This window comes from Petromyzon marinus, chromosome 27 (genome assembly GCF_048934315.1).
Source record: "Petromyzon marinus isolate PM22_M1 ecotype Great Lakes invasive population chromosome 27, UKy_Petmar_22M1.pri1.0, whole genome shotgun sequence".
In the NCBI taxonomy this organism is placed as follows: domain Eukaryota; kingdom Metazoa; phylum Chordata; class Hyperoartia; order Petromyzontiformes; family Petromyzontidae; genus Petromyzon; species Petromyzon marinus.
Genome location: NC_133693.1, coordinates 13364709 through 13387347, shown reverse-complemented (window position 1 = coordinate 13387347; position 22639 = coordinate 13364709). Strand labels below are relative to the sequence as shown.

The 22639-nt window shown below is 49.6% G+C and overlaps 1 long non-coding RNA gene across 2 annotated transcripts; it reads right to left on the bottom strand.

Moving 5' to 3' along the window:
- Positions 1 to 9394: 9394 nt before the first annotated feature.
- LOC116946525 (uncharacterized) lies at positions 9395 to 12618 on the bottom strand. Of its 2 annotated transcripts, none has more exons than XR_004403574.2 (3): positions 11686 to 11899; positions 11235 to 11300; positions 9395 to 11038 (listed from the first exon to the last, which is right to left on the bottom strand). It is a non-coding gene; the product is annotated as an uncharacterized LOC116946525 (long non-coding RNA). The 2 variants fall into 2 exon arrangements; XR_012945464.1 differs by lacking the exon at positions 9395 to 11038 and adding an exon at positions 11925 to 12618 and having other exon boundaries at positions 11062 to 11300; positions 11686 to 11760.
- Positions 12619 to 22639: the final 10021 nt, after the last annotated feature.

The following is a 22639-nucleotide window of genomic DNA, read 5'->3' as shown; positions in this document are numbered from 1 at the left end:
ATGTGTCTGCATGAGTGTGTGTGTGTGTGCCCGTGCATGTGTCTGCATGAGAGTGTGTGTGTCCGTGCATGTGTCTGCATGAGTGTGTGTGTGCCCGTGCACGTGTCTGCATGAGTGTGTGTGTGCACGTGTCTGCCTGAGTGTGTGTGTGTGCCCGTGCATGTGTGTGTGTCCGTGCATGTGTCTGCATGTGTGTGTGTGTGTCCGTGCATGTGTCTGCATGTGTGTGTGTGTGCCCGTGCAAGTGTCTGCATGAGTGAGTGTGTGTGCGCCCGTGCATGTGTCTGCATGAGTGTGTGTGTGCCCGTGCACGTGTCTGCATGAGTGTGTGTGTGTGCACGTGTCTGCCTGAGTGTGTGTGTGTGCCCGTGCATGTGTGTATGTCCGTGCATGTGTCTGCATGTGTCTGTGTGTGTGCCCGTGCAAGTGTCTGCATGAGTGAGTGTGTGTGCGCCCGTGCATGTGTCTGCATGAGTGTGTGTGTGTGCCCGTGCATGTGTCTGCATGAGTGTGTGTGTGCCCGTGCACGTGTCTGCATGAGTGTGTGTGTGTGCACGTGTCTGCCTGAGTGTGTGTGTGCCCGTGCATGTGTGTGTGTGTCCGTGCATGTGTCTGCATGTGTGTGTGTGTGCCCGTGCAAGTGTCTGCATGAGTGAGTGTGTGTGCGCCCGTGCATGTGTCTGCATGAGTGTGTGTGTGCCCGTGCATGTGTCTGCATGAGTGTGTGTGTGCCGTGCACGTGTCTGCATGAGTGTGTGTGTGTGTGCACGTGTCTGCCTGAGTGTGTGTGTGCCCGTGCATGTGTCTGCATGTGTGTGTGTGTGCCCGTGCAAGTGTCTGCATGAGTGAGTGTGTGTGCGCCCGTGCATGTGTCTGCATGAGTGTGTCTGTGCCCGTGCATGTCTGCATGAGTGTGTGTGCCCGTGCATGTGTCTGCATGAGTGTGTGTGTGTGTGCCCGTGCATGTGTCTGCATGAGTGTGTGTGTGCCCGTGCATGTCTGCATGAGTGTGTGTGCCCGTGCATGTGTCTGCATGAGTGTGTGTGTGCTCGTGCATGTGTCTGCATGAGTGTGTGTGTGCCCGTACATGTGTCTGCATGAGTGTGTGTGCCCGTGCATGTGTCTGCATGAGTGTTGTGTGTGTGTGCCCGTGCATGTGTCTGTATGTGTGTCTGTGCCCGTGCATGTGTCTGTATGAGTGTGTGTGTGCCCGTGCACGTGTCTGCATGAGTGTGTGTGTGCACGTGTCTGCCTGAGTGTGTGTGTGTGTGTGCCCGTGCATGTGTGTGTCCGTGCATGTGTCTGCATGTGTGTGTGTGTGCCCGTGCAAGTGTCTGCATGAGTGAGTGTGTGTGCGCCCGTGCACGTGTCTGCATGAGTGTGTGTGTGTGCCCGTGCACGTGTCTGCATGAGTGTGTGTGTGCTCGTGCATGTGTCTGCATGAGTGTGTGTGTGTGCCCGTGCATGTGTCTGCATGAGTGTTGTGTGTGTGTGCCCGTGCATGTGTCTGTATGTGTATGTGTGTGTGTGCCCGTGCATGTGTCTGCATGAGTGTGTGTGTGCCCGTGCATGTGTCTGCATGAGTGTGTGTGTGCCCGTGCATGTGTCTGCATGAGTGTGTGTGTGTGCCCGTGCATGTGTCTGCATGAGTGTGTGTGTGCCCGTGCATGTGTCTGCATGAGTGTGTGTGTGTCTGTGCATGTGTCTGTATGAGTGTGTATATGTGTCCGTGCACGTGTCTGCATGAGTGTGTGTGCCCGTGCACGTGTCTGCATGAGAGTGTGTGTGTCCGTGCATGTGTCTGTATGAGTGTGTGTGTGCCCGTGCACGTGTCTGCATTAGTGTGTTTGTGTGCACGTGTCTGCCTGAGTGTGTGTGTGTGTGCCCGTGCATGTGTGTGTGTCCGTGCATGTGTCTGCATGTGTGTGTGTGTGCCCGTGCAAGTGTCTGCATGAGTGAGTGTGTGTCCGTGCATGTGTCTGTATGAGTGTGTATGTGTGTCCGTGCACGTGTCTGCATGAGTGTGTGTGTGTGTGCCCGTGCACGTGTCTGCATGAGAGTGTGTGTGTCCGTGCATGTGTCTGTATGAGTGTGTGTGTGCCCGTGCACGTGTCTGCATGAGTGTGTGTGTGCACGTGTCTGCCTGAGTGTGTGTGTGTGTGTGCCCGTGCATGTGTGTGTGTCCGTGCATGTGTCTGCATGTGTGTGTGTGTGTGTGCCCGTGCAAGTGTCTGCATGAGTGAGTGTGTGTGCGCCCGTGCATGTGTCTGCATGAGTGTGTGTGCCCGTGCATGTGTCTGCATGAGTGTGTGTGCCCGTGCATGTGTCTGCATGAGTGTGTGTGTGCTCGTGCATGTGTCTGCATGAGTGTGTGTGTGCCCGTACATGTGTCTGCATGAGTGTGTGTGCCCGTGCATGTGTCTGCATGAGTGTTGTGTGTGTGTGCCCGTGCATGTGTCTGTATGTGTGTGTGTGCCCGTGCATGTGTCTGCATGAGTGTTGTGTGTGTGTGCCCGTGCATGTGTCTGTATGTGTGTGTGTGTCCGTGCATGTGTCTGTATGAGTGTGTATGTGTGTCCGTGCACGTGTCTGCATGAGTGTGTGTGTGTGCCCGTGCACGTGTCTGCATGAGAGTGTGTGTGTCCGTGCATGTGTCTGTATGAGTGTGTGTGCCCGTGCACGTGTCTGCATGAGTGTGTGTGTGTGCACGTGTCTGCCTGAGTGTGTGTGTGTGTACCCGTGCATGTGTGTGTGTCCGTGCATGTGTCTGCATGTGTGTGTGTGCCCGTTCAAGTGTCTGCATGAGTGAGTGTGTGTGCGCCCGTGCATGTGTCTGCATGAGTGTGTGTGTGCTCGTGCATGTGTCTGCATGAGTGTGTGTGTGCCCGTACATGTGTCTGCATGAGTGTGTGCGCCCGTGCATGTGTCTGCATGAGTGTTGTGTGTGCGTGCATGTGTCTGTATGTGTGTGTGCCCGTGCATGTGTCTGTATGAGTGTGTGTGTGCCCGTGCATGTGTCTGCATGAGTGTGTGTGTGTGCCCGTGCATGTGTCTGCATGAGTGTGTGTGTGCCCGTGCATGTGTCTGCATGAGTGTGTGTGTGTCTGTGCATGTGTCTGTATGAGTGTGTATATGTGTCCGTGCACGTGTCTGCATGAGTGTGTGTGTGCCCGTGCACGTGTCTGCATGAGAGTGTGTGTGTCCGTGCATGTGTCTGTATGAGTGTGTGTGTGCCTGTGCACGTGTCTGCATTAGTGTGTGTGTGTGCACGTGTCTGCCTGAGTGTGTGTGTGTTTGCCCGTGCATGTGTGTGTGTCCGTGCATGTGTCTGCATGTGTGTGTGTGTGCCCGTGCAAGTGTCTGCATGAGTGAGTGTGTGTCCGTGCATGTGTCTGTATGAGTGTGTATGTGTGTCCGTGCACGTGTCTGCATGAGTGTGTGTGTGTGTGCCCGTGCACGTGTCTGCATGAGAGTGTGTGTGTCCGTGCATGTGTCTGTATGAGTGTGTGTGTGCCCGTGCACGTGTCTGCATGAGTGTGTGTGCCCGTGCATGTGTGTGTGTCCGTGCATGTGTCTGCATGTGTGTGTGTGTGCCCGTGCAAGTGTCTGCATGAGTGAGTGTGTGTGCGCCCGTGCGTGTGTCTGCATGAGTGTGTGTGTGCCCGTGCATGTGTCTGCATGAGTGTGTGTGCCCGTGCATGTGTCTGCATGAGTGTGTGTGTGCTCGTGCATGTGTCTGCATGAGTGTGTGTGTGCCCGTACATGTGTCTGCATGAGTGTGTGTGCCCGTGCATGTGTCTGCATGAGTGTTGTGTGTGTGCCCGTGCATGTGTCTGTATGTGTGTGTGTGCCCGTGCATGTGTCTGTATGAGTGTGTGTGTGTGTGTGCCCGTGCACGTGTCTGCATGAGTGTGTGTGTGTGCACGTGTCGGCCTGAGTGTGTGTGTGTGTGCCCGTGCATGTGTGTGTGTCCGTGCATGTGTCTGCATGTTTGTGTGTGTGCCCGTGCAAGTGTCTGCATGAGTGAGTGTGTGTCCGTGCATGTGTCTGTATGAGTGTGTATGTGTGTCCGTGCACGTGTCTGCATGAGTGTGCGTGTGTGCCCGTGCACGTGTCTGCATGAGAGTGTGTGTGTCCGTGCATGTGTCTGTATGAGTGTGTGCGTGCCCGTGCATGTGTCTGCATGAGTGTGTGTGTGTGCACGTGTCTGCCTGAGTGTGTGTGTGTGTACCCGTGCATGTGTGTGTGTCCGTGCATGTGTCTGCATGTGTGTGTGTGCCCGTGCAAGTGTCTGCATGAGTAAGTGTGTGTGCGCCCGTGCATGTGTCTGCATGAGTGTGTGTGTGCTCGTGCATGTGTCTGCATGAGTGTGTGTGTGCCCGTACATGTGTCTGCATGAGTGTGTGTGCCCGTGCATGTGTCTGCATGAGTGTTGTGTGTGTGTGCCCGTGCATGTGTCTGTATGTGTGTGTGTGCCCGTGCATGTGTCTGTATGAGTGTGTGTGTGTGTGCGTGCCCGTGCAAGTATCTGCATGAGTGAGTGTGTGTGCGCCCGTGCATGTGTCTGCATGAGTGTGTGTGTGTGTGCCCGTGCATGTGTCTGCATGAGTGTGTGTGTGTGTGCCCGTGCATGTGTCTGCATGAGTGTGTGTGTGCTCGTGCATGTGTCTGCATGAGTGTGTGTGTGCCCGTGCATGTGTCTGCATGAGTGTTGTGTGTGTGTGCCCGTGCATGTGTCTGTATGTGTATGTGTGTGTGTGCCCGTGCATGTGTCTGCATGAGTGTGTGTGTGCCCGTGCATGTGTCTGCATGAGTGTGTGTGTGCCCGTGCATGTCTGCATGAGTGTGTGTGTGTGCCCGTGCATGTGTCTGCATGAGTGTGTGTGTGCCCGTGCATGTGTCTGCATGAGTGTGTGTGTGTGCCCGTGCACGTGTCTGCATGAGTGTGTGTGTGCCCGTGCAAGTGTCTGCATGAGTGTGTGTGTGTGCCCGTGCACGTGTCTGCATGAGTGTGTGTGTGTGTGCCCGCGCACGTGTCTGCATGAATGTGTATGTGTATGTGTTCCCGTGCATGTGTCTGCATGAGTGTGTGTGTGCTCGTGCATGTGTCTGCATGAGTGTGTGTGTGTGCCCGTGCATGTGTCTGCATGAGTGTTGTGTGTGTGTGCCCGTGCATGTGTCTGTATGTGTGTGTGTGCCCGTGCATGTGTCTGCATGAGTGTGTGTGTGCCCGTGCATGTCTGCATGAGTGTGTGTGTGTGCCCGTGCATGTGTCTGCATGAGTGTGTGTGTGCCCGTGCATGTGTCTGCATGAGTGTGTGTGTGTGCCCGTGCACGTGTCTGCATGAGTGTGTGTGTGCCCGTGCAAGTGTCTGCATGAGTGTGTGTGTGTGCACGTGTCTGCATGAGTGTGTGTGTGTGCCCGCGCACGTGTCTGCATGAATGTGTATTTGTATGTGTTCCCGTGCATGTGTCTGCATGAGTGTGTGTGTGCTCGTGCATGTGTCTGCATGAGTGTGTGTGTGTGCCCGTGCATGTGTCTGCATGAGTGTTGTGTGTGTGTGCCCGTGCATGTGTCTGTATGTGTATGTGTGTGTGTGCCCGTGCATGTGTCTGCATGAGTGTGTGTGCCCGTGCATGTGTCTGCATGAGTGTGTGTGTGCTCGTGCATGTGTCTGCATGAGTGTGTGTGCCCGTGCATGTGTCTGCATGAGTGTTGTGTGTGTGCCCGTGCATGTGTATGTATGTGTGTGCCCGTGCATCTGTCTATATGTGTGTGTGTGCCCGTGCATATGTCTGTATGAGTGTGTGTGTGCCCGTGCACGTGTCTGCATGAGTGTGTGTGTGTGTGGCCGTGCACGTGTCTGCATGAGTGTGTGTGTGCCCGTGCGAGTGTCTACATGAGTGTGTGTGTGTGCCCGTGCACGTGTCTGCATGTGTGTGTGCCCGTGCATGTGTCTGCATGAGTGTGTGTGTGCCCGTGCACGTGTCTGCATGAGTGTGTGTGTGTGCCCGTGCAAGTGTCTACATGAGTGTGTGTGTGTGCCCGTGCACGTGTCTGCATGAGTGTGTGTGTGTGTGCCCGTGCATGTGTCTGCATGAGTGTGTTTGTGTGTGTCCGTGCATGCGTCTGCATGAGTGTGTGTGTGCCCGTGCATGTGTCTGCATGAGTGTGCAGTTTTTCTGTCATTCGCGCCCGTGCGTGCCGACGTTTCGTCTCTGCACAGGCACGGCGATGAGGCCGCGTACGGAGACGGTCCGTGCGCACCAACCACGCGAGTTCGATTCCCGCCTCACGGCCAACACCGGTGACGATTATCATGAACGAGGTCCCGGGCCTCCCCCGAGGTCGACTCGGCCTCAGCCGAGTACCCGGTGCGGTGTGTAAACATCGCCACTGGGGAGACAAAGGCTGCCGGGCGTGGTGCTGGCCACCCACCCCCTCGTGCGCCGTGCCGGCCTTCATAGGTGCTCGCTAACAGAACTTGCCCCGACAGACTTAAGGCTACACGGGTGGGGGGGGGGGGGTTCTTTGTCTTCGTGTCTCTGCAAGCTTCGAACCTGAATCTGTGACACCCCTCCCCCCTGGTGAAAAATATTGTCAGAGGCATTTCAGAGCGTAGCCGTTTCACTGATAAAAACAGAGCTGCCATCAACAATCAAGGGATGATCGAGATCATCTTTTCCGCGCTAAGAATCGGTCTATATATTTTTGATGTTTTATCGCTTCTTTCATTGATCCCACGTGAAGTAGCTCGCAGATTCCGTGAATGCAGCGTCACACCCATAATCAATGCCTTGGAAGATAAAAGTCACCTCAGCACCTATTATCCAGCATTAGACGATTCACCGTTACATGCCCTGCATAAAGTGTTTGACACGTGGCGAACTTAAATGTTGAAGCCAAGTAATAAAAATCATTTTAATACGGATTTCCTGTGCAGTTTTTGTTGGCCAAGCATTTCCGTCGAATGAGAATCGGATTTAAGCACAAGTGGCTGCTAGGATTTGAACCCGCGAACTGGACACATCCATCGTGTTGTGTGTGTGTGTGTTTAGTTTTGATTTGAAATAAATCACAGTGATTTATTTTATACCTACGTGACTTTACCGAAAGAACCAAAGAGTATGTGCTTAGTTTGTTGTAATTCCCCCTACATCTCCGATCAGCACGATTGGCTACGTACGGCGCGAAAGAAGGTCAACATACGTAAGTACAACAACAGTGGCCTTAGATGTAAACGATATTTAAAAAGACGATTTGGACAATGATCCTGCATCGCTCATGAATAGAGGCCAGAGAGACGGAGTGGATTATACGGGTTGGAGACTGCAATTTACATCATGGAGGCTGATGGACAAAAAACCCCATTTAAATTGGCGTATGAATAATGACCTCATCGTCTTGGTAAATAAACTCGTTAACAGTAAAATTATAAAACCCTGCTGGCACGTTGCATTGTGAGAAGGTTTGTTCTTGTGAGGTCAAAGTGCAACTGTAGCGATGCATTATTTTTGCCACAATCACCAAGCCCAATCGAAGGGATTTAACTGCCTCTCAGTTCCCGAGGCAGAGCCATCTAAGAGAGTGTATCGCGCGCCCCGTGCTCCTAATATTGTCATGTCTGGCCAACCCTTTCCACAAGTGTTTATTCATGTGGGAGGAAATTGAAGAAAACATACATTACGTGCGAGGGGGCAACACTCAATCTCCACGAGGGATAGAAGACGGGTGGGAATGAATCCACATGTACTGCCTTACCCTGCAGGTCAGGAGATGGTGACTGCAGTGCTTTTGTTGTGATCCACCAATCCTCATCTCCACGTGGCTGGATTACAGGCATTGCCGGGTTCAGGCATTGCCGGGTTCAGGCATTGCCGGGTTACAGGCTTTACTTGGTTACAAGGATTGCTGGGTTACAGGCATTACTGGGTTACAGGCATTTCCGGGTTCAGGCATTGCCGGGTTCAGGCATTGCCGGGTTACAGGCATTGCCGGGTTACAGCCATTGCCGGGTTACAGGCATTGCTGGATTACAGGCATTACTGGGTTACAGGCTTTACTTGGTTACAGGCATTGCTGAGTTACAGGCATTACTGGGTTACAGGCATTGCCGGGTTCCAGGCATTGCTGGGTTACAGTCATTGCTGGATTACAGTCATTTCTGGGTTACAGTCATTGCTGGGTTACAGGCATTACTGGGTTACAGGCTTTGCTGGGTTACAGGCATTGCTGGGTTACAGGCATTGCTGGATTAAAGGTATTGCTAGATTACGGTCATTGCTGGAATACAGTCATTGCTGGGTTACACGCATTGCTGGATTACAGTCATTGCTGGGTTACAGGGATTGCTGGATTACAGTCATTGCTGGTTTACAGGCATTGCTGGATTATAGTCATTGCTGGGTTACAGTCATTGCTGGATTACAGTCATTGCAGGGTTCCAGGCATTGCTGGATTACAGTTATTGATAGATTACAGTCATTGCTGGGTTACAGGGATTGCTGGGTTACAGTTATTGCTGGGTTACAGGCATTGCTGGATTACAGTCATTGTTGGATTACAGTCATTTCAGGGTTACAGGCATTGCTGGGTTACAGGGATTGCTGGATTACAGGGATTGCTGGATTACAGTCATTGCTGGGTTACAGTCATTGCTGGATTACAGTCATTGCTGGGTTACAGGGATTGCTGGATTACAGTCATTGCTGGGTTACAGTCATTGCTGGATTGCAGTCATTGCTGGGTTACAGGGATTGCTGGGTTACAGGCATTGCTGGGTTACAGGCTTTACTGGGTTACAGGCATTACTGGATTACAGGTATTGCTGGGTTACAGGCTTTGCTGGGTTACAGGCATTACTGGATTACAGGCTTTGCTCAGTTACAGGCTTTGCTGGGTTACAGGCATTGCTGGGTTACAGGCATTGCTTGATTAGAGGCATTGCTTGGTTACAGGCATTGCTGGATTACAGGTGAAGAGGAGTTGGAGACTGGTTAAGCACTTCTTTATTCTTCAACCCACAGCCACACTCGTTCCAAAATCAACCCCGAACATCAGATGTTTCATCTCCTCCTGCAATGCTCTGATATTTTCTGCCTCTGTCTCAAGAGTTAATTTCCCTGACTGGAGAATAATATTCCTTTTGTCAATGGCTTGCAGAACTTTGACCCAAACAGTCAACAGAAAAACAGTATAAAAAGTTTCAAAATACTTTTTTAGGCCGCTGGCTTCAGACCGAGCCTCTGGTGTCAGACTGCAGGTTGAGAGGATGGCATCAAGAGCTTCTAGGACACTGGGCAGGTGCTTGGCTATAGGCTGAACAGCCTTAACCCTTGCACTCCACCGAGTGTCTGACAGACGATGTAAAGTGCAACCCGTTTTTGACTTATAGATGGCCCATCGCTCTGGGCTGGCACTAACAAGTGCATAAAGGCGATTGACAAAGCCAAAAAAGTTGGTAACCTCTGGACTTGATTGAGCTGCATGCACACCAACAAGGTTCAGAGTATGAGACGCACAAGGGGAAAAAGTAGCCAGCTTATTCTTTTTTAATAATTGGGCTTGAACCCCCTTGATTTTTCCAGACATGTTTGCCCCATTATCATAGCCTTGGCCCCTGCAGTCATTCAGATCTATGCCATGACTGTTAAGCACATTTACAATCATGTCTGCAATCTCACTGTTTTTTTGTGAAAATCTTTAAACTCCAAAAACCTTTCAACAACCTCCCATTTCTTGTTTTCTTGATCAAAACCTACATATCGTAAGAGTAATACATTTTGCTCTGTATGTGAAATATCAGGAGTAGCATCGTAAATGACTGAATAATAGACTGATTTCTCCCTTTCCTCAAGAATACTACTTAACACTCGTTTTCCACATAACTCCATAAATTCGTTCTGAATATCTGAGCTTAAATAGTGTCAATCTTGTTCCTGTTTTTTTGTCTCTGACTTTTTATGGATGTTCGTTGAGTAGTGGGTCATAATGGGACAGGAGATCAAGGGTGCCCAAGAAGTTGCCATTATGAAGGTCCCCCAAGTCTTTTGTTTTACCCCTAAAGGGTAAATTTCGAGAAGCCAAGAACAAGGTTACATCTAGTATCCTCTTCAGAATAGCTCTATTTTTGTCTATTTCTGTTTGTATGAGCTTCTTCAGCTTGCTGTCTATTCCCCCAGGGACAGCTGCCATTACAGACTGTTGTAAGGTTTTCCATTTTAAGTAGCACTCTCTGTGTGCTTTGCTGCTTTCGTGGTTAGGGAATTTATCATACATTCGACGCCATGTTATGTCTTTGATTTTATAACCATGTTGACTGCTTAGTGCGCTCATACAAGGTTTATTTAGCTCATGACCAAATAATACACAAGGAATACAAAATAGTGCTTTTGTGCTTTGGCTGTAAATGACCCAGTCTCTCTTAATCTTTTCCCTGCAATTTCCTGACTTTGTGTACTTGAGGTATTCTGGGAAGGCTTTACCTTTTGAATCATGTGGCATTTCTTGTTCTTTATCTTTAGAAGAAGCTATTTTTTCCACAATTTTTTCTCTGTCTGCATTGCTAATTTTTGCTGGCCACAAAGCAGGATCATTTGACACAAGTCTCTTCTTCATCTTCCTCTGAGTCTGCTCTCATGGCTTCCCCTGTTCTCTCATCTTCCTCTGAGTCTGCTCTCATGGCTTCCCCTGTTCTCTCATCTTCCACTGAGTCTGCTCTCATGGCTTCCCCTGTTCTCTCATCTTCCTCTGAGTCTGCTCTCATGGCTTCCTCTGTTCTCTCATCTTCCTCTGAGTCTGCTCTCATGGCTTCCGCTGTTCTCTGATCTTCCTCTGAGTCTGCTCTCATGGCTTCCCCTGTTCTCTCATCTTCCTCTGAGTCTGCTCTCATGGCTTCCTCTGTTCTCTCATCTTCCTCTCTTCTGTTATCTTCCTTTACACTTAGGGCTCCCTCTGTGCTCTCATATTCCACTATTCTCACCGCTTCCTCAACTTCCACACTCTTTCCTGGCAAAACTCTCTGTCTCTCTCTTGTTTCTGTGGAGTTAGGATAGCAAAATTATTTTTGTCCCCCAGTCAACAACAGGTTACAGCTTAGAATTAATATTTTCGTAACTGCATTGTTGAATAATATTATATGAAACATATAACTATACAACACAAGAAAAAAATTAGACAATCCAAAACTTAATTAGTTTTTTACTACCTTGGTAGCTGACCATGTTCACCTTACCTGACACTGAGAGGACTGGGTCATTAGTAGGAGAACGAGGTGCAGACAATAAAGCTGACTCTGCATCTGTATAAGTCAAACACACACACGTAATAATAACCATATTATTTTTATTGGCCTATTTAGTTTTCTTAATATAAAATATTAAAATATATATTTTGTAAACTCCTTATAGCCAATGGTTACTACAGACACATGTTTTATTCAATTTTATATTATTTTTTCTGGGCCATTTTATTCACATTAAGAACGTCAAGTTTGACAGCATTGATCGTAGCAGCAGCACTGTCACTTCACAGAACACACGACACACACACGGCAAACTGATTTTGTAATTTTTGAAGCGTGTAGATTACTTTTTGTTTTGTAAAGTTATCATCATGTGGCGAACATAGTAGATAAGACGTGTTTAGAGGCTTCAATCTTCGTGAAGTTTCGCGCTCAGGCTCACCTTGTTCGGCTGAGACGGGGACGGGGGACGTGGGGGAAGGAGGATGTGGGTGTGCAGCAGCCGCTGAATCTGTGTCTACGAGACATGATAACCCCGGAGACAGCAGAGATGTTATTATTGTTGGATGTAAATCATAATTCAGTAATTATTTTACTAAGCTAGCTAGATAAAAGCAGGTCATGTAGCAACAAAAATAAGTAACTCTGAAAGTTTTGGAATAAAGGAATAGGGCAAGCTACCTTTCTTTTTGAAAAACTGTGTGACATACTGTCGACTTCGGCGTTCTCTGTCTTCTCTTTCCTTCTTTTCTTTCCGTTTTTGATGCCCTGACTTTTGATGTGACATGCCTGCGTGTGTCACTGTCTGCACTGCATCATAGCAAGTGCAATAAGCAAGAGACACTACACTAGCGATCGTAGCTCGGACAGCGCAGGTGGAATGAACCATTGTGAGGGGGAGGGGTGTGACTGAAACAGTAAATACATTATTTGTTTTTTTAAATATTAAATCTATGGTCAAAACGGACAAAATACACATTTAGTGCATGAAGGGCCCTAGCACATTTAATGTATGTATAAAAAAGAGAAAAGAAATAAGAAAATAAAAAGGGGGTCTGCTCTTCTGGGCCCTAAATCAGCCTGGGCCCTTAGAATCGTCCTAACCTTCCACCCCTTTAGGGCGCCCTTGCGAACATGCGTCTCACAGCCCCTTTTAAACCCCCCACCTCCGCCCTCGTTCTCAATACACATCCTCGTCCCGCACGCCTAGTCCGGGTGACGGCAGTGCCCTTTAACCCCTGACCCCCGTCCAGCGCATTTCCGCTCGTGTGATTGGTGCGTGTTATAGTAAGAGCAGAGATTCGTGTCTGAAAAATGTGCAATAAAGCAAAAGTAACACAATACCATTCCCCCTCCGTCTAATTGTTAACAAGAGCACCGCCTCTGTAGCAGACTTCCCTCACGATCCGATCCCTTTAGTGAACACAACAGGGTTGCAGGGATGTCTGTGTCCACAACTGCGACGAGGTGGCGTGAGCGTGAGCGGCTTAAGGGGCCCCGTCCTGTGGCCAAGTCCTCGGCTGATGCTGCGGCTGCGTCTTCAGCCACGGACGCCGATGGATCCGGTGCTGGCGTCCCGGTCACCTGTAGTCCTGCAGGGTGGACAGTGGCTGCATTGTCAGTCGGACACGTTGCAGGCCGCGAGTGTGACAACCTCCTCCCACTCAGCCGAACTGACGATGAAGGTGGTGAAGGTGAAGATTCATACTCTTTGTTTTTTTTCGGTAAAGTCACGTAGGTAAAATAAAAACAACTAAATTAAATCACGACATTTCGGAGGCAACACAAGCTTCCGTCTTCAGGTGGAACAGTCACAGCAGAATAGCTGTATCAAGTGCAGAGCTCTGAGACAACCGAGATTATATACAGGTTAAGGGGGGGGGGGAGGAGCCAAGAAGGGATGTAAGTGGGGGGGAGGGCTGAGTTAAGCCATCTTTTGTTATGCTGTAGGGGGTTCGGGGGGAGAGATGCACGAGTACATGCAACCCACTGAAAGCAATGGCAATGGCTGTACAATTATAAGGCAGTCAAACTTTGACTTGGTTTATAACATCTTTTCAATGGTTACTCAATTTGAAACCATCCTCTCGGTTGAAGTTGTGTCTATGTTTGTATATCTGGATAGCTTCATGAATTTGTCCATGAAGCCATGGATTTGTCCATGAAGCCATCCAGATATACAAACATAGACACAACTTCAACCGAGAGGATGGTTTAAAATTGAGCAACCATTGGAAAGATGTTATAAACCAAGTCAAAGTTTGGCTGCCTTGTAATTGTACAGCCATTTCCATTGCTTTCAGTGGGTTGTGTGTACTCGTGCATCTCTCCCCTCGAACCCCCTACAACATAACAAAAGGGTGTTTTACCCGTTTTCGTACAGTGCACCACCGCTACCCCCGAACCCCCTGCAACATAACAAAAGGTGGCTTAACTCAGCCCTCCCCCCCACCCACATCCCTTCTTGGCTCCTCCCCCCCCCCCTTTAACCTGTATATAATCTCGGTTGTCTCAGAGATCTCCACTTGATACAGCTATTCTGCTGTGACTGTTCCACCTGAAGACGGAAGCTTGTGTTGCCTCCGAAACGTCGTGATTTAATTTAGTTGTTTTTATTTTACCTACGTGACTTTACCGAAAAAAAACAAAGAGTATGAATCCTTGCAGTCACGAAAGCTTCAAATCTAGAAAGGAAGGTGAAGATGCTCGTAGGGGCAGCTCGAGCGCGACGTAACGTTTTAGCCTAGAGGGGTGAACATACCACCTACGCTTTCCCATCTGAATGTGAACACATTGAGGTCGCAATACCTGCAGCACTGTGACCAGGCCCTGCCAGGGCAGTTTTCCTGACATTCCTAAAGGTACCTTGCGAGCTCGCGCAAATACCTGAATGAGTGGCGGAACGTGGCTGGCCAATCTCTTGCACGTGATGGGACAGGGCGCAACTGTGCCTCAATCGGAGGGCTCGGTTCGCGTCCATACATCAAGAAAAATGGTGAATATCCCGTTGATGCATGCAACGCCGAGTGATAGGCCGTCAAAACCCCAGGGATGTGCAAATCCCAGTCTGTCTGCTGGTCAATGACCAAGTGACACAGCATCCCCGAAATGGTGCGGTTAAAGCATTCCATCATCCTGTCCGTTTGTGGGTGGTAAGGAGACGTCCGTACCTTCTTGACACCTGGCATGTCACACACCTCGCGCAAAAGCTTGGAGGAAAAGTTTCTGCCCTGGTCCATCAGTAGCCGCTCGGGAGCCCCCTTGTCAGTGACATACCAATTTACAAAGGCGTCTGCTATGGACGCCGCCATCTGGTCGGCCAACGGGCAGGCAAAGGGCCATCGTATAAAGTACTCCATCCCCAACAGTAGGTATCTACTTCCTCGAGGAGTGGCGGGGAAGGGGCCCAAGATATCGAGGCCCACGAGCTCATTTACCCGGGAAACTTTAATGGACTGCAGGGGAGTGCTTTGCACGACCAGCGGGGGCTTCCTGCGCGCACAGTCCGCGCACGCCGATACCCCACGGCAGATATCGGCGGACATGCCCGGCCAAAAATAGTGAAGGCGGAGTGCAGCCTCGGTCTTACGGCTACCTAGATGAAGCAACTGTCGGACGTGAACAACGGTGGATAGCTGAATTCACAGGGAAGAGGGCACCACCAGGACTTTACGGTTGGCAGTCGCATCCCAGCGCATCAACAAGCCTTCCCACATGAGGAAAAATTTCCCCGACGTGGGGAGATCGTCAGCGCATGCCGCCTCCGCCAGCCGGTGAAGTGGTGCCTTAGCCGCTTCTAGCTGCTGCTGATCCCCCCATTCCCGCAGGGTGAGCCCCAAGTCATTATCAAGCGATACCGGAGGCCTCGCCCGGTTTATGTCCCCGGCGGAAACCGGCGCCACGATCTCGGGTTGCGCCGCGGCCGGTGGTCTACAGTGCGCGGATCCATCGCTGCAGGCGCACTTAACGTGGGCTGCCAGTCTGGACAATGCATCGGCGTTCGTATGCCTAATTCCTTTCCGATGCACCACTCGATACATGTACTCTTGCAACCGCTCGAACCATCGGGCCATCTGACCGGTCGCTTGGTCAATGCGGAGTGAGTACTGCAATGCCGCATGATCTATCTGAACAGTGAAGTCGCGGCCGTACAGGTAGGGCCGAAAAACTGCTGAACAAAGTGGACGATGGCAAGCAGCTCGCGGCGCGTAACGCAATACCGCTGCTTGGCCTGCGACAAGACACGACTTCTGTAGGCATTGACAACCTCTCTCCCCTCCTGAATCTGGGAGAGAATGGCCCCATTGCCCACGTCACTCGCATCCATGTCCAGCAGGAAGGGAATCGAAAAATCGAGGTATGCTAGGGGCGGCGCTTCTGTCAACCACTGGCGTAGTGTCAAGAACGCGTTGGTCTCTGCCTGGCCCCAACGAAACGACTGTCCCTTCGCCGTGAGCGCATTCAAGGGCTTAGCGATGGTAGCAAAGTTCTCGACAAAACGGCGGTAATAGGATACAAACACCACGAATCTGCGGACTTCAGGCACGGACGTGGGTGTTGGACAATCACGGACGCACGCTGTTTTGTCAGGGTCTGTCGTGACCCCTGATGCATTCATGACATGACCCAAGTATTTTATGGAGGAGAGTACCAGATGGCACTTGGAGGGTTTTAACTTGAGCTTTGCATCACGAATTTTCTAAAGCACCTGTCGCAACCAGGTTAAGTGCGCCTCGAATGTGCGAGCAAACACGATCACATCATCCAGATAGATGAGGTACGACTCCCACTGCCAGCTCCATCAACCACTGGAAAGTGGCAGGAGCTGTCTGTAAACCCATCGGCAAACAGTTGAAATGAAAGAGACCTTGAGGCGTTCTGAACGCCGTTTTTGGTCTGATTCAGCATCTAGTGGTAGCTGCCAGAATTCCAGCAAAAGGTCTAGTGTGGAGAAAAGGATTGCTCCTGTGAGTGCATCCAATGAGTCATCTATGAGTGGGAGCGGGTAGGCGTCCGCCAAGGTAACTTTGTTCATCCGCCAGAAGTATATGCAAAAACGCAAGAATCCATCCGATTTCTTAACCAAGAAAACTGGTGCCCCCCCATGGACTCGTAGATGGCGATATGATGTCAGACTCCATCATCTCCTGCACTGCCTGCTGCACTTGCTCCTTCTCGCTAGGACCCATCCTATAGGCGTTCTGCCAAATGGGTGGTGCATCGCCCGTATCAATGTGGTGCTCCATCGGCGTCATGCGACCAACATCGTAGGGACCCTGACTGGACACTTCTGCAAAGTCACTCAACAAAGTCCTGAGCTCCCCCGATTCCCTTGCCGACAGATTGCTGTTCTGTGGCAGGAGCGCATCTATCCATGACATGTCCTCTGCGCTGACCGATGGGCCATCCAATTGCACATTGTTGACGGTGTGCGATTCAGGTTTCAAATGCATGGGACTGACATTTGCAAACAAGGTCTCTTCCTGAATTATAATGGGTGTGTCAGCCGTGTTAAAGACCTGCAGGAACAGTGGCTGATTCCTGTGCACGAGCATGTCAGCTGCTGCTAGACAATGGCGACCCACCACCGACGGTACTGCGGAGACAATGGGTGGTGCATCCGACCGGGAAGTGACAAGCAGGGTGCGATATCGAAGCGGCACCAAGGCCTGCGCACCAGGCAGGATCGAGACCTTAGTCCCGACCAGCGCCTGAACTCGCGGAAGCTGCTTCAGTTCCTGTGACTCAACAGGTCCGTGCCCAGCAGGCAGGGAACCGTGTGCACACTGGAGACCAGTACCAAAGCACGTACCTCCAGCTCCCTGATGCGGACCGGCACTACCACTTGGCCACTATCCCCATACTTCCCCCATTTGCGGCTATGTACCTGGCCTGCACTGGCGCGAGACGACGCTGTCACTCCGGTAACAAGTCAAAGACACACAGGGATATGATGCTGGCCGATGCACCTGTGTCAACCAACACGCAGACGCTAACCCCTGACACCGAGCCTACCAACACGGACGTCCCAGCCATGGCCGCCACCACCCTTCTTGCCAACCGATGCCACTTATTAACCGTGTCCGGCCACGAGCCCGGACCGTCAGCGGGAATCCTAGCTGCCGCCCCCGGGATGATCTGCGGCTGCGGTGGCGGCACTGGGTCTGCACCGCCGGGTTGGTGGAGGAAGGTGCCCACACGGAACAAGCAGCTGCCACGGACCTCATCGATGAGCCGGGAGACGAATCTCGACTCATCGGTTCCATTTCGGAGCAAATCTCGTTCTGGGCACCGAGAGCGTCTTCTGGTTGTGTCTCCCCTTTGGGATCTTGCGTCGGTTGAGGTGAGATATCCCACTGCTGCAAGTGGGATGTCTTAACCAGTCTCCGAAGAGTCGGAGACTGTTTAAGCACCTCTTTATTCTTCAACCCACAGCCACACTCGTTCCAAAACCAACCCCAAACACGCGTCTCACAGCCCCTTTTAAACCCTCCACCTCCACCCTCGTTCCCAATACACATCCTCGTCCCGCACGCCTGGTCTGGGTGATGTCAGTGCCCTTTAACCCTTGACCCTCGACCCCCATCTAGTGTATCCCCGTGCGTGTGATTGGTGCATGTTATACTGAGTGCGGAGATATAATGTCTGCATGGTGCGTGTGTGTGAGGGTGGCTTGCAGATCCCTGATACAGGCATTGCTGGGTTACAGGCTTTGCTGGGTTCAGGCATTCTTGGGTTCCAGGCATTGCTGGGTTACAGGCATTGCTGGGTTACAGGCATTGCTGGATTACAGTCATTGCTGGATTACAGTCATTGCTGGGTTACAGGCATTGCTCTTTTACAGGCATTGCTGGGTTACAGGCATTGCTGGGTTACAGTCATTGCTGGGTTACAGGCATTGCTCTTTTACAGGCATTGCTGGGTTACAGGCATTGCTGGGTTACAGGCATTGCTCTTTGACAGGCATTGCTGGATTACAGACATTGCTGGATTACAGGCATCGCTCTTTTACAGGCATTGCTGGATTACAGACATTGCTGGATTACAGGCATTGCTGGGTTACAGGTGTAGTGGAGTAGACAATACACATGGGTAAGTTGGCCATATACAGTACATACAAACAGTGTGGGTCATGTAAGTTCGATCAGGTGATGAAGTCACGGGTGGTGTAAACAAGCCAAAGTAATTAAGGGAGTCAAGGGACGAGGGCTGTGATTGGTCGAGAGGCTGTTAGCGTTAAGTGGTGGCGTCATGGAGTCTGGGCCGTTGGACAGGTGCGGAGCTGGCGGGATAATGCCAGTGAGGCACGTGACAATTAATTAAGGCTGATTGGAAAGGGGATAAAAACGCTAGGTGATTTGGACGAGGGAGAGTTGGCGAGAAGTGGAGACAGCAGCGGGTAGAGAGAGATGCGAAGAGTGGAAGCCCAGCAAGTGTTAGTGGGAAATAGATTGAGAGCCGAACCCAGAGGACAATAAATAGCGATAGCGAGAGTTAGCTTGAGCAGAGTGGAGATTACGGTATAGGTAAGTACAGGGAGAGTTAGCGATAGACAAGTCACTGTGTGTGAAGAGATTGACGAGTCACTGTGTGTGAATAGATAGACAAGTCACTGTGTGTGAGGAGATAGACAAGTCACTGTGTGTGAAGAGATAGACGAGTCACTGTGTGTGAGGAGATAGAGATAGGAACACTGTGTGTGCGGTGAGAGAAGAAGAGACTGTGTGGGGAGACAAGGAGTATGAGCGGACGGTGCTGAGGGGAATTCGAGTGTTCGAGTTGGCGGAGCGCGGAGAGGAGAAATTATAGTGTGCGGAACGATGGAAATAAAAGTGACGGTGAAAGAAAGGCAATTGTCGTCCGAATGAAATCCAAGGCACTACACAGGCATTGCTGGGTTACAGGCATTGCTGGGTTACAGGTGTGCAGCTTAGCCACAGGCGCCCGGCAACGTGAAGGCATAATGCTCAAGGCATCGTTTAAATCTCGCAGAAACCTTTCCCTGAAACATCCATTTGTAATGATGGCATACAAGACAGCTTGCATAAGATCATCGCCTTGCAGCAATTTCACGTGAAGGTCAAAGTCATCACTTTTCCTGGTCTCAAGCAATGCATGCAAACATTTCTTATTGGATAGATACAAAAATATATAAATATATCTACTCTTTTTTTAAGCAGGCAAAGGTTACCAATAACAATAAGGTCGCATAATTAAAATGTAGCCATAAAACAAATATTGATTGGGCAACAAAAAAATTGTCATAATTTTTCGTGCGGACTGGGCTGCCTCCTCGTGCACGCATTCATGGCTCTATCCACGTCACAACAGTGTCGGGATACAGCCATGGGCGGGGGCGGGGGTTACGTTGGGGGGACACCTTCATTAATTTATTTTCAGTCGTTTACAATTAAGATTAAAAAAGTGCTTAATTACATGTACCCGCGAATCCTGATGTGGGGAACAAAGCGAACCCCTGCCACCCCACTGGTGGATACAGCCTTGTCTCTATTATCTACAACAAAACACAAACCCTGACAGGTTCATACTTAAATGTTGTAACAATCACGAGAAATGTCCTAAAGTCTGTAGATAACCAAAGTTCCATTGACAGCTCCGCTGGCAATTGTCTGGAGGAGTGCCTTTTGGATTCGCTGCAAGGATCCTGTTTGTTGCGGGGAATAGAGCGCCAAGGGGCTTTTACAAACTATGATAAAGTTTTTTTAAAAAAATTATTCGTAACAAAGGGTTTTTGGGTTAGATCGCGTAAATATAAATGTGTCACGTAGAAGGGAAACAATAAAATAATAAAAATATAAAATAAAATTCTCACGACGTTTCGACTGCAACACAAGCAATCATATTCTTGGTTCTTTCGGTAAAGTCACGTAGAAGGGAAACAATAAAATCATAAAAAATATAAAACAATTAAATTCTCACGACGTTTCGACTGCAACACAAGCAATCATCATCAGGTGTGAAAACCACAACAAAAAAATTGTTTCCCTTCTACGTGACTTTACCGAAAGAACCAAGAATCCCTGCAGTCACGAAAGCTTTAAAACAAGCAATCATCATCAGGTGTGAAAACCACAGCAATATATTTTTTTCAAATTTTCTTGCTGTGGTATTCACACCTGATGATGATTGCTTGTGTTGCAGTCGAAACGTCGTGAGAATATTATTGTTTTGTATTATTTTATTGTTTCCCTTCTACGTGACTTTACCGAAAGAGCCAAGAATATGAATCCCTGCAGTCACGAAAGCTTTAAATCAAAATTTATAAATGTGTCGTTAACCCACCACCACCCGACACAGCCAACTAGTAAGGTTTGTCACGTAAAAACAAAACGTGACAAATTAGTTACTTGTTCAGCACACCGGTGTGTTGGGACAGTAAACCCACCAAAACATTTACAATTAGAGTTTCGTGACGTTTCGCCGTTGATTACATCCACCAGCATCATCGGGCGAGTTTGCCATAGCTGGCAAATCAGTGATGCGAATGAGAACGGTTGACGACTTGCCACTCGATACGCTGCATTCCAAGTGGAACAAGATATGTTTAAGACGTTTGCTATTGCCACTTTTTTTCCAATCCCAGCATTAGCAATCCATTACTGCCACCGTGACATCAACATGTAATGGATTGTAATGGTAAACAAATAATATCATAGATTTCTGGAATAATAGAACTCAGATAGACGAGCAATCTGCGTTTGTTATATTAGGTCTAGCGGTTGAAGTAATCAGTTGATTTAGATTGTACTGGTTGGTAAAGTTTAATGTGGTAGGTTTAGCCAATTCCAATTGAGTTCCCTTATAATCAATCGTTCACCTATTTGCAATGGGTGACGTAACTTTATCCAGAGATTAGTTTGTTACATTCGCTCTTTGGTGGGCTATAGAGTAGTGAGAGACGAGGTCCTCGCCCACACAGGGACCGACAGCTGAGCACCCCCCTGGGTCCGGCCTGAACCACGGTACATTAATGACGGTGACTGAAATATACAGCGTGCACATTACATACATACAGGGGCGCCACGGTGGTTAGGAGATGTTAACAACCTCGCCTGGTGTACAGGAGGTCGTGGAGTCGATCCCGACCCTGAAGTCTGCTCTTTATTTGGAGTTTTCGTGTCTCTACCCATGGTAGCGTTGTCCTCCGGTTTTTCCCCCTCCACATTTAGAATCAACACGCGTTTGGAGAATTTGGCTACTGCAATAAATGTCCACGTGATAAGCCACGTTTTTGAGCTATTATTTGTGGCCAGGTCGCTTCTGAAAATAAGCTATGCAGCTCAGTGGGCTTTACCTGGTAAATTAAAATAAACATTTGTACGTGTACAAAGTACAGTGAGGGATTAAAGTATTCGATCCCCTGCAGATTTTGTACGTTTGCCCACTGACAAAGAAATGATCGGTCTATTATTTTGAACAGTGAGAGATAGAATAACAACAAGAAAATCCAGAAAAACGCATGTCAAAAATGTTATCAATTGATTTGCATTTTAATGAGGGAAATAAGTATTTTACCCCCTCTCAATCAGAAAGATTTCTGGCTCTCAGGTGTCTTTTATACAAGTAACGAGCTGAGATTAGGAGCACACTCTTAAAGGGAGTGATCCTAATCTCAGCTTGTTACCTGTATAAAAGACACCTGTCCACAGAAGCAACCAATCAGATTCCAAACTCTCCACCATGGTCAAGACCAAAGAGCTCTCCAAGGATGTCAGGGACAAGATTGTAGACCTACACAAGGCTGGAATGGGCTACAAGACCATTGCCAAGCAGCTTGGTGAGAAGGTGACAACAGTTGGTGCGATTATTCGCAAATGAAAGAAACACAAAAGAACTGTCAATCTCCCTCGGCCTGGGGCTCCAAGGAAGATCTCACCTCATGGAGTTGCAATGATCATGAGAGCGGTGAGGAATCAGCCCAGAACTACACGGGAGGATCTTGTCAATGATCTCAAGGCAGCTGGGACCATAGTCACCAAGAAAACAATTGGTAACACACTACGCCGTGAAGGACTGAAATCCTGCAGCGCCCGCAAGGTCCCCCTGCTCAAGAAAGCACATATACATGCCCGTCTGAAGTTTGCCAATGAACATCTGAACGATTCAGAGGACAACTGGGTGAAAGTGTTGTGGTCAGATGAGACCAAAATGGAGCTCTTTGGCATCAACTCAACTCGTCGTGTTTGGAGGAGGAGGAATGCTGCCTATGACCCCAAGAACACCATCCCCACCGTCAAACATGGAGGTGGAAACATTATGCTTTGGGGGGGGTGTTTTTCTGCTAAGGGGACAGGACAACTTCACCGCATCAAAGGGACGATGGACGGGGCCATGTACCGTCAAATCTTGGGCGAGAACCTCCTTCCCTCAGCCAG